The sequence below is a fragment of the Pagrus major genome, chromosome 22 (genome assembly GCF_040436345.1).
Source record: "Pagrus major chromosome 22, Pma_NU_1.0".
Lineage (NCBI taxonomy): Eukaryota > Metazoa > Chordata > Actinopteri > Spariformes > Sparidae > Pagrus > Pagrus major.
The window spans coordinates 14028555-14039260 of record NC_133236.1 but is presented as its reverse complement, the minus strand read 5'-3'; the positions used below and the strand labels follow the sequence as shown (position 1 = coordinate 14039260).

The window sequence follows — 10706 nt, the reverse complement described above, 5'->3', positions numbered from 1 at the left end:
CTCATGGGTGTGACAGAAGACAAAGGAGCGGTGTATCCAGCCGGAGACGCCGCGGCACTGGTGGTGGGAGGCAATGGTGGCGACTGTGTCTGCTGCAACTTATCAACTAAAAAGGTAATCTGTGCACTCATTGACGACATGAAGCTCTCCTGTCTGTCAGAGAGTCCCCGATCTCATGTCTCAGGGTGCTGATGTGGTCATCTTGACTCTGAATCTTCTGTGCATGCGCCTACAGCACAGAGCCAGCGTCCGCTGGGTCCATACTGGCCAGTTCGTACTATCACGGCCGAGCAGAGGGTGGACCCAAAATGCAGGACACAGGCCTCAGAGAACACAAAAAAACTTTATTCCAAAAACGGGTACGGTACACAGATAATCAGTCCAAGGCAGGCAAACAAATCCAGAGGGGGTCAGGCAGAGACAGGGTCGGAGAAACAGGCAAAAGTCGGGCTATCAAAACACACTCGGAACACTAGGAAAAGGGCTGGAATGCAAGACAAGCTAAGACGAAGTGGCACAGGAGTTGGGGAAGGCAGACTACTTAAAGCACACAGGGGGTGAGACGATGAGACACAGGTGAAACACATCAGGGTGGGGACAGGTAATCACACAGGAGGTAAGGACACAGGGGCAGGAAGTGACGGACCTAGAACAGAGACAACAGGGTGAGTAACAAAATAAAACACAGAAACCACAAGACAGAAACTGACAAAATAAGCACTTAGCTGGGGAAATATGACAGAGGCCATAGAGCTGGGGGATGATAAGTAGTGTTGTGTAACTTTGTGTGACTGTGAGGACAGTAAAATGTCCCGTCATGACAAAGTGAGATTAGATCAACATCTTGTCATCCATGTGGAGAACTTGACTTTGAAAAACACATTGAGAAATACAGAATGACTGGGTAAGATTATTCCATCTCAATCCTGCTGTCTGTGACACCAGTTTTTGTTTGGGTTCTGACAAACAAGCTGTGGAAAGGTGAGAAGTCAATTTAATCCTGATGTTATTTTAGTAAATGCAAAGACAATAGGATAGCATCACAACTGTGTTAGATGCATCCATAAAACATCTCAGGTGTGTAGATGAGAACAAAATGAAGGCCGAGATTAAAGATGGATGTGGTCCAAGCCACGAGTGCTGTGACGGCCCCTGCCTGACTGTGTGATATTTGGGTGTTGTGGACAAGTTACTGTGTGGTACTGTTTCTCTTTGAAGGTGTTGAGGAGTACGTAGCAGTAGCCAGCCATATCACTACTGAGTAGTCATGGGTCCGAAGGTGATCATGTTTACGGGCCTGCCATCACAAGATGGTCTCTAGTTTACATTTCATTTCAGATTGTACTGTTATGTTACAAGACTTAACAATAAACTTATATACTGTATCTGTCTTTTAATTCTACAAAGAGGAAGTTGATCTTTTTACTTCTCAGTTCTGAAATACCTTGTTTTTTCTTCAGTTGCTGATGAAACTGATAAATCACTTCCTGACTTAGGAAACATCATGCATTGTCATTACATTACATTATTGTCGTTATTTTCGTACCCAGCCCAGGAATCCTACAGGCTCAATATTACGCCCAAGAACATTTAAGTCACAACTGTACATACATACTGTGTTGATGTTAACAGATTGTCCTCTGATTTACACAAACAGCAGGCTACTTTAGTCTGTGATCAACAAATCACACTTGACTGTACTAAATTAACCAGTCAGATGTAAATGTTTATATTAAGTAGATCTAAATAATGTGTGTGTTGGTGTGATCAGTTTATTAAATGAACACTCTTCCTATTTCTTTCTGTTTCTGAATGTACTTGTGTCTCTGGTAAAGCAGCACTTTGGAAATGATTCAATTCTGGCATTTCCTCCATCAATAGATGAATCATTTGGGCTATAAAGCATCAGAAAAACAGTCAAAATAACAATTTTATGAGAGCCAAGATGATCATTGTGTAAATGACATTTGTACTGTTGGCTGTTTCCAAAAGAGACAAAGACATTCAAGGTATTAAAATGTAAAATGAGGAAAGAATAGCTAATTCCTTCATTTGACAAGCTGCAATCATCACATTTTACTTGAGGTTTGACAAAAAAAACTCAGTGGTGAGTAACCAGCTAATCTCTGCAGCTCTAGTACAGATGACACTCTTTGTCCATCCACACAGGTGTCTGTAATTGATGTGGTTGATAAGACCTTCAGTCAGGTGTAAGTTGACTTCTATGATGTCCTCAGAACTTAAAGTGCTAATTAAAATGATCACAGGGAAAGTTGTCCCAACCTAACAGGAGGACGAGGGAGGTGTCAGTCAGTTTGTACACGTCCACACTGATTTGAAAGGAGGTCCAGTTAAGCAACATTCAAACACATGCAGTGGCTTTAAAGTCGTGCAGTCATGTGTATTTGCGTTGTGTGGCAGGCTGCTGTTGTCTGGCTGTTAGTCAGTGTCACTGTGACTTTTAGCAAAAGCATCAAGCTGTATTTTTGACTCTCTCTGTTGATAATTTGACTACTTTTTTCAGATCTAATGTTTTGTTTTTCTCTTCTGTAACTTGGTAAAGAAGAGTGGAAAGATCCCCACCTACAGTGGACAACGATCAGTCTCAGCTTCATAATGACGGCTCTTTTGAGTGAACAGTGTTCTTTTTGAAAATATTGATTCAGCTACATCTTTGTGCTTTGCGAAGCAAGAAATAATTGGATGCGTAAACATGAAGCCCTTGAGATGTGTGTTGTGATCTCAGGAACAGCTCCAGCTGATTTAGAAAAATGTAAAATTGCTTGATGTTGAAAACATTCCTGCTGAAAAAAAGGTGCATTACAAAAAGACTGTCTCTGTTTTGTGCCTGTTGTTTTAAATGATGATATTTTGCTGATATAACAAATAAATTACTTCTTGTCTTAGCAAAAACATCATGCATTGTCTTTTTAGTCATATAAACAGTTATAGGACAGAACTTCTAATGGTCACATTGTGTGAGGCCATAGAGCCGAGGGATGATAAGTAGTGTTGTGTAACTTTGTTTGACTGTGAGGGCAGTGAAATGTCCCGTCATGACAAAGTGAGATTAGATCAACATCTTGTCATCCATGTGCAGAACTTGACTTTGAAAAACACATTGAGAAATACAGAATGACTGGATAAGATTATTCCGTCTCCATCCTTATAAAGAGACGGGTAACTCACGACTGCTCAGCAAAGACGTCCACATCACCTCTAGATCTCACAGTGCTCACTTTGCTGTCTGTGACACCAGTTTTTTTTTTGGTTCTGACAAACAAGCTGTGGAAAGGTGAGAAGTCAATTTAATCCTGATGTTACTTTAATAGATGCAAAGTCTTTTAGATGAGATGTGATGAGCTTTGACACTGGTGAATGAAGGCAGTGAATGATTCTGGATGTGGCCATTGTGATTTGTTCCTCAGGATGAAGTGTGTTATGATCTTTCTGGTGTTGACGCTGGTCGTCCTCATGGCTGAACCCGGGGAGAGTGCTCCTCAAACTGGCGGTTGTAGTGGCGCTGGCAGTAATTGCGGTGGTGGCAGTGGAGGCGGCAAGTCACAAGTGTTCCTACATACTGTGTTGATGTTAACAGATTGACCTCTGATTTACACAAACAGCAGGCTACTTTAGTCTGAGATCAACAAATCACACTTGACTGTACTAACTGACTACATACAACTTCATTTATTTCTGTGTTTAGCTAAAATCTTTTATTTAGTCCTGGCATCTCAGATAATAAACCTTATACTAGTAAAGAGCATCATTAATGTTCTAAACGTAAAGATTTTCAAATGTGATAATATTATACTAATGTTTATTTATGTCATTTTCATCTTTTTGTCCCTTTAGGAAACGGACGTAGAAGGTAAGTATTACTGAATATTTTCTGTTGATTTCAAACAGACGAATAAAAGACATAAAAAGACTTTGTGAAATGCCTCAAACTTGTCAAACATAGAAAGCATCAGTATTAACCAGATCCCAAGATGATGTCTTCAATTACCTTATTTTGTCCAACCCATTTAAAGTCACGATGATATAATAGAGGGTAAAGAAGCAAGTTGACACATTTCAGAAGCTGGAATCAGTGAATTTCTGTCAGATTTTGCTTGAAAAATTATTGCAAAATTATTCAATTATTGAGTATTTGTCAATTAAGATTCTGTTGATCGACCTCTGTTGATAATTTAACTAACTGATTCCTCTCTTTTGTTCCCCCTTCTCTAACTTGGTATGCAAACAGTGTGGAAAGATCCCAAGATGAAGTGGCCGACGACAAATTGAGGCGATACGATCAAGACTGAGTCTTTTCTTGATTTTGAAGATATAGTTTGAGCTATATCTTTGTGCTTTGCAAAGCAAGAAATAATTGGATGAAGTCTTTGAGATGTAGTGACTTTAGTCACAGCTCCAACTGATGTTGAAAAATGTAAAATTGCTTGATAGTGAAAACTATCCTGCTGAATAAAGCTGCATTACAAAAGACCGTCTCTGTTTTGTGGTCTTATTTAAGTGAACATGTGCTTGTAATTTTATTGGTGATGATGATCAAGAACATTGTTTTTCATTAAGTCAGAGGTAAATGTTTATATTAAGTAGATCTAAATAATGTGTGTGTTGGTGGGATCACTTTATTAAATGAACACTCTTCCTATTTCTTTCTGTTTCTGAATGTACTTGTGTCTTCTGGCATTTCCTCCATCAATAGATGAATCATTTGGTCTATAAAGCATCAGAAAAACAGTTAAAATAACAATTTTATAAGAAACAAGATGATCATTGTGTAAAAGACATTTGTAGTGTTGGCTGTTTCCAAAAGAGACAAAGACATTCAAGGTATTAAAATGTAAAATGAGGAAAAAATAGCTAATTCTTTCATTTGACAAGCTGCAATCATCAAATGTTGCTTGAGGTTTGACAAAAAAACTCAGTGGTGAGTAACCAGCTAATCTCTGCAGCTCTAGTACAGATGACACTCTTTGTCCATCCACACAGGTGTCTCTAATTGATGTGGTTGATAAGACCTTCAGTCAGGTGTAAGTTGACTTCTATGATGTCCTCAGAACTTAAAGTGCTAATAAAAATGATCACAGGGAAAGTTGTCCCAACCTAACAGGAGGACAAGGGAGGTGTCAGTCAGTTTGCACACGTCCACACTGATTTGAAAGGAGGTCCAGTTAAGCAACATTAAAACATATGCAGTGGCATTAAAGTTGTGCAATCATGTGCATTTGCGTTGTGTGGCAGGCTGCTGTTGTCTGGCTGTTAGTCAGTGTCACTGTGACTTTTAACAAAAGCATCAAGCTGTATTTTTGACTCTGTTGATAATTTGACTACTTTTTTCAAATCTAATGTTTTGTTTTTCTCTTCTGTAACTTGGTAAAGAAGAGTGGAAAGACCCCCACCTACAGTGGACAACGATCAGTCTCAGCTTCTCTTCACTGTTTTGAGTGAACAGTGTTCTTTTTGAAAATATTGATTCAGCTACATCTTTGTGCTTTGCAAAGCAAGAAATAATTGGATGGGTAAACATGAAGCCCTTGAGATGTGTGTTGTGATCTCAGGAACAGCTCCCATTGATTTAGAAAAATGTCAAATTGCTTGATGTTGAAAACATTCCTGCTGAAAAAAAAGGTGCATTACAAAAAAGGCTGTCTCTGTTTTGTGCCTGTTGTTTTAAATGATGATATTTTGCTGATATAACAAATAAATTACTTCTTGTCTTAGCAAAAACATCATGCATTGTCTTTTTAGTCATATAAACAGTTATAGGACAGAACTTCTAATGGTCACATTTTGTGAGGCCATAGAGCCGGGGAATGATAAGTAGTGTTGTGTAACTTTGTGTGACTGTGAGGACAGTGAAATGTCCCGTCATGACAAAGTGAGATTAGATCAACATCTTGTCATCCATGTGGAGAACTCGACATTGCAAAACACATTGAGAAATACAGAATGACTGGATAAGATTGTTCCATCTCCATCCTTATAAAGAGACGGGTAACTCACGACTGCTCGGCAGAGACATACACATCAGCTCTAGATCTCACAGTGCTCACTTTGCTGTCTGTGACACCAGTTTTTTTTTGTTTCTGACAAACAAGCTGTGGAAAGGTGAGAAGTCAATTTAATCCTGATGTTTAATAAATCTTTAATAAATGCAAAGTCTTATAGATGAGATGTGATGAGCTTTGACACTGGTGAATGAAGGCAGTGAATGATTCTGGATGTGGCCATTGTGATTTGTTCCTCAGGATGAAGTGTGTTATGATCTTTCTGGTGTTGATGCTGGTCGTCCTCATGTCTGAACCCGGGCAGAGTGCTCCTCAAACTGGCGGTTGTAACAGCGCTAACAGTGATTGCAGTGGTAGGAGTGGAGGCGGCAAGTCACAAGTGTTCCTACATACTGAGTTGATGTTAACAGATTGACCTCTTATTTACACAAACAGCAGGCTACTTTAGTCTGAGATCAACAAATCACACTTGACTGTACTAACTGACTACATACAACTTCATTTAGTTCTGTGTTTAGCTAAAATCTTTTATGTAGTCATGGCATTTCAGATAATAAACCTTATACTAAGTAAAGAGCATCATTAATGTTCTAAATGTAAAGATTTTCAAATGTGATAATAATATACTGATGTTTATTCATCTCATTTTCATCTTTTTGTCCCTTTAGGAAACGCAGGTACAAGGTAAGTATTACTGAATATTTTCTGTTGATTTCAAACAGACGAATAAAAGACATAAAAAGACTTTGTGAAATGCCTCAAACCTGTCAAACATAGAAAGCATCAGTATTAACCAGATCCCAAGTTGATGTCTTCAATTACTTTATTTTGTCCAACACATTTAAATTCATGATGATATGATAGAGGGTAAAGAAGCAAGTCGACACATTTCAGAAGCTGGAATCAGTGAATTTCTGCCAGATTTTGCTTGAAAAATTATTGCAAAATTATTTAATTATTGAATATTTGTCAATTAAGATTCTGTTGATTGACCTCTGTTGATAATTTAACTAACTGATTCCTCTCTTTTCTTCCCCCTTCTCTAACTTGGTATGCAAACAGTGTGGAAAGATCCCAGAATAGATTAAACTGCAATTGCACATGTAGAACACCCGAAGATGAAGTGGCTGACGACAAATGGAAGCTATACTATCAAGACTGAGTATGTTCTTGATTTTGAAGACATAGTTTGAGCTATATCTTTGTGCTTTGCAAAGCAAGAAATAATTGGATTAGTAAACATGGAGCCCTTGAGATGTAGTGACTTTAGTCACAGCTCCAACTGATGTTGAAAAATGTAAAATTGCTTGATAGTGAAAACTATCCTGCTGAATAAAGCTGCATTACAAAAGACTGTCTCTGTTTTGTGGTCTTATTTAAGTGAACATGTGCTTGTAATTTTATTGGTGATGATGATCAAGAACATTGTTTTTTATAAAGTCAGATGTAAATGTTTATAATAAGTAGATCTAAATAATGTGTGTGTTGGTGTGATTAGTTTATTAAATGAACACTCTTCCTATTTCTTTCTGTTTCTGAATGTACTTGTGTCTCTGGTAAAGCAGCACTTTGGAAATGATTCAATTCTGGCATTTCCTCCATCAATAGATGAATCATTTGGTCTATAAAGCATCAGAGAAACATTTAAAATAACAATTTTATAAGAAACAAGATGATCATTGTGTAAATAGCATTCGTACTGTTGGCTGTTTCCAAAATGGACAAAGACATTTAAGGCATTTAAATGTAAAATGAGGAAAAAATAGCTAATTCCTTCATTTGACAAGCTGCAATCATCACATTTTTGGCATTTTTGCTTGAAATTTGACAAAAAAACTCAGTGGTGAGTAACCAGCTAATCTCTGCAGCTCTAGTACAGACGACACTCTTTGTCCATCCACACAGGTGTCTCTAATTGATGTGGTTGATAAGACCTTCAGTCAGGTGTTAGTTGACTTCTATGATGTCCTCAGAACTTAATGTGCTAATAAAAATGATCACAGGGAAAGTTGTCCCAACCTAACAGGAAGACGAGGGAGGTGTCAGTCAGAACAAGACTCTCTGCCAAACATTGTATCTAGGTTGCTCAACTGTGTGAAGTCTGAGATGTTTTTGGTCACTTTTAACAAAAGCATCAAGCTGCATTTTTGACTCTCTCTGTCTGTAAGTTTTTCAGATCTAATGTTTTGTTTTTCTCTTCTGTAACTTGGTAAAGAAGAGTGGAAAGATCCCCACCTACAGTGGACAACGATCAGCCTCAGCTTCATAATGACGGCTCTTTTGAGTGAACAGTGTTCTTTTTGAAAATATTGATTCAGCTACATCTTTGTGCTTTGCAGAGCAAGAAATAATTGGATGGGTAAACATGAAGCCTTTGAGATGTGCGTTGTGATCTCAGGAACAGCTCCCATTGATTTAGAAAAATGTAAAATTGCTTGATGTTGAAAACATTCCTGCTGAATAAAAAGGTGCATTACAAAAAGGCTGTGTCTGTTTTGTGCCTGTTGTTTTAAATGATGATATTTTGCTGATATAACAAATAAATTACTTCTTGTCTTAACAAAAACATCATGCATTGTCTTTTTAATTATATATACAGTTATAGGACAGAACTTCTAATGGTCACATTTTGTGAGGCCATAGAGCCGGGGAATGATAAGTAGTGTTGTGTAACTTTGTGTGACTGTGAGGACAGTGAAATGTCCCGTCATGACAAAGTGAGATTAGAACAACGTCTTGTCATCCATGTGCAGAACTTGACTTTGAAAAACACATTAAGAAACGGGTGTGTGACGTGACATGGCAGTTTTGCTGTCTTCAGTGTCAAACATGTATAAAAAAAAAAACCTTCTCAATATTGTGCAGAAGATTGTGCTTTATGTGAACATACTCAACATTGAAACAGTTCATCACTCATTTTTTCAGAATTTTCAACCAAACATAACAAAACTCATATGGTGTGACTGTCCGGCACTTGTTTCTCAAAGTAAGAACTTGAATAAAGCTAAGAAAAATAAATGCAAAAATTCTCAAAACAATACAGAAAAATAATACAGATGTCTATTTGTGAGCCTACTCTTTTCAAAGTCCAAGCATAATGTTTTGAGTCAGTTCTGATCAAAAAGATTTTGTCACACAAATCAAAATCATATGGTGTGACACTATTTTGGGATATTTCAACGGGCAACTGTTTTGACATCCTTGGGAATGAGAGGTCCTTCTTCAGCAAGGTTGTTTAGTACTATTAATACCAGACCATGACAGGTTTCTGAGGTGAGCTATCATTTTTATATTTTCAATAAATCAGATTTTGTTGGCACTCTGACAAAAGTCCCACTTCCAGATGTCTTTTGGTGTGGCACATTTTTCATAGAAATGCAAAAGAAATTATTTTTTTTTTGTCATAATTACATGTAAATCTATGTTGCTTTGTTATAGCTAGCATCTTGTTAGCATGTTAATGTGTAGCTACAAGACTCAAGGTTGTGCTAAGTGCAGAAAACATAATATGGTGTGACACTTTATCATATGGTGTGACATGTCTGCCTGTCACACCATATGATTTTGATTGTCACACCATATGATACGAATTGTAATTTCCTGCAGATATAACAATAAATAACAAAGTCCAATGTATGTTTTGTCCTTTTAAACATTTGTTTGCATCCATCATCACATAAAAGCTGTAATTATCCACAATAGATTGTGTTTAGTTTAGTTTAGTTTTATTCGGTGATACAGATTTCTAGTTTATCAGACAGACACAGCAGACCCCTTCACAGAAACCTTAGAATGCTGTTTAAGTCTAAACAATGTTTTGTCTTCGTCTTAAACCATACAGTCCCTTTTTTTTTGTCAGCTTGAGGCAAATAATGACACCCTGTGAGGAGAGAGGAGTTGCTGAGGCAAAGAAAAGAAAAGTAAACGACAACTGTCTGTTTCCATTCGCTGACCAATAGGAAGGTCTGAGGGAGGGTTTTAGAGGGTGCCTTCATTGTTGATTCAAAAGGCCTTGGGGCAGATTTCTTGAAGCCTGGCAATACATGATATCTAAAATATCATTGGACTAGAACACTGTAGGCAGTGCAACTAAGAGGAACGCAGTTATGAAATGCAGAGAATCTCATCACATCTCAACCCTAATTAATATTTCCTGCCATATGAGTGATCAGTACTCACCAATAGGTAGGTTATTACATGTTTTGCAGTGACACATGGCGACATGATCATATGGTGTGACACTATATCATGTGGTGTGACATTCCAAATTGTGAAAATAACATACCTTTATTAATGATAAAATGTGAAAATGTTCATGGAATACATAGAAAATAGTATGAGCAAGAGTCACAAATATTTTTATAATTTTATAGCAAGGTTTGTCACAATAAATAGAAAATAAGTTGAAAGACTGACGACATAGGTCTCACATTGAGCAATGATTTAGAAAATAATACACAAATTTAATTAATTTTCACAAAACTATAATGGATCACAGTTTAGTTATGATAAAGGACTTTGATAAAGTGAGTAACTTAAGAAAGGTATAATCCATTTTCATTTTATATACAATTATTTTCATGTCACACCATATGACGATTTTAGGCACTAATACAACAAATTGTCACATAAATTCTGATTCCAATTGAAAATCTAAAAATAATATATGTTTCTATAAAGATGAGA

At 37.2% G+C, this 10706-nt stretch overlaps 2 long non-coding RNA genes across 2 annotated transcripts; both read left to right on the top strand.

Annotated features, from left to right (window-relative positions):
- The first annotated feature begins 3197 nt into the window (after window positions 1-3197).
- LOC141018534 (uncharacterized) lies at window positions 3198-4489 on the top strand. Its single transcript, XR_012180728.1, has 4 exons — window positions 3198-3295; window positions 3429-3556; window positions 3856-3871; window positions 4250-4489. It is a non-coding gene; the product is annotated as an uncharacterized lncRNA (long non-coding RNA).
- A 1601-nt stretch (window positions 4490-6090) lies between these two features.
- Window positions 6091-7371, top strand: LOC141018533 (uncharacterized). The gene is made up of 4 exons (XR_012180727.1): window positions 6091-6120; window positions 6261-6388; window positions 6689-6704; window positions 7083-7371. It is a non-coding gene; the product is annotated as an uncharacterized lncRNA (long non-coding RNA).
- The last annotated feature ends 3335 nt before the right edge of the window (window positions 7372-10706 follow it).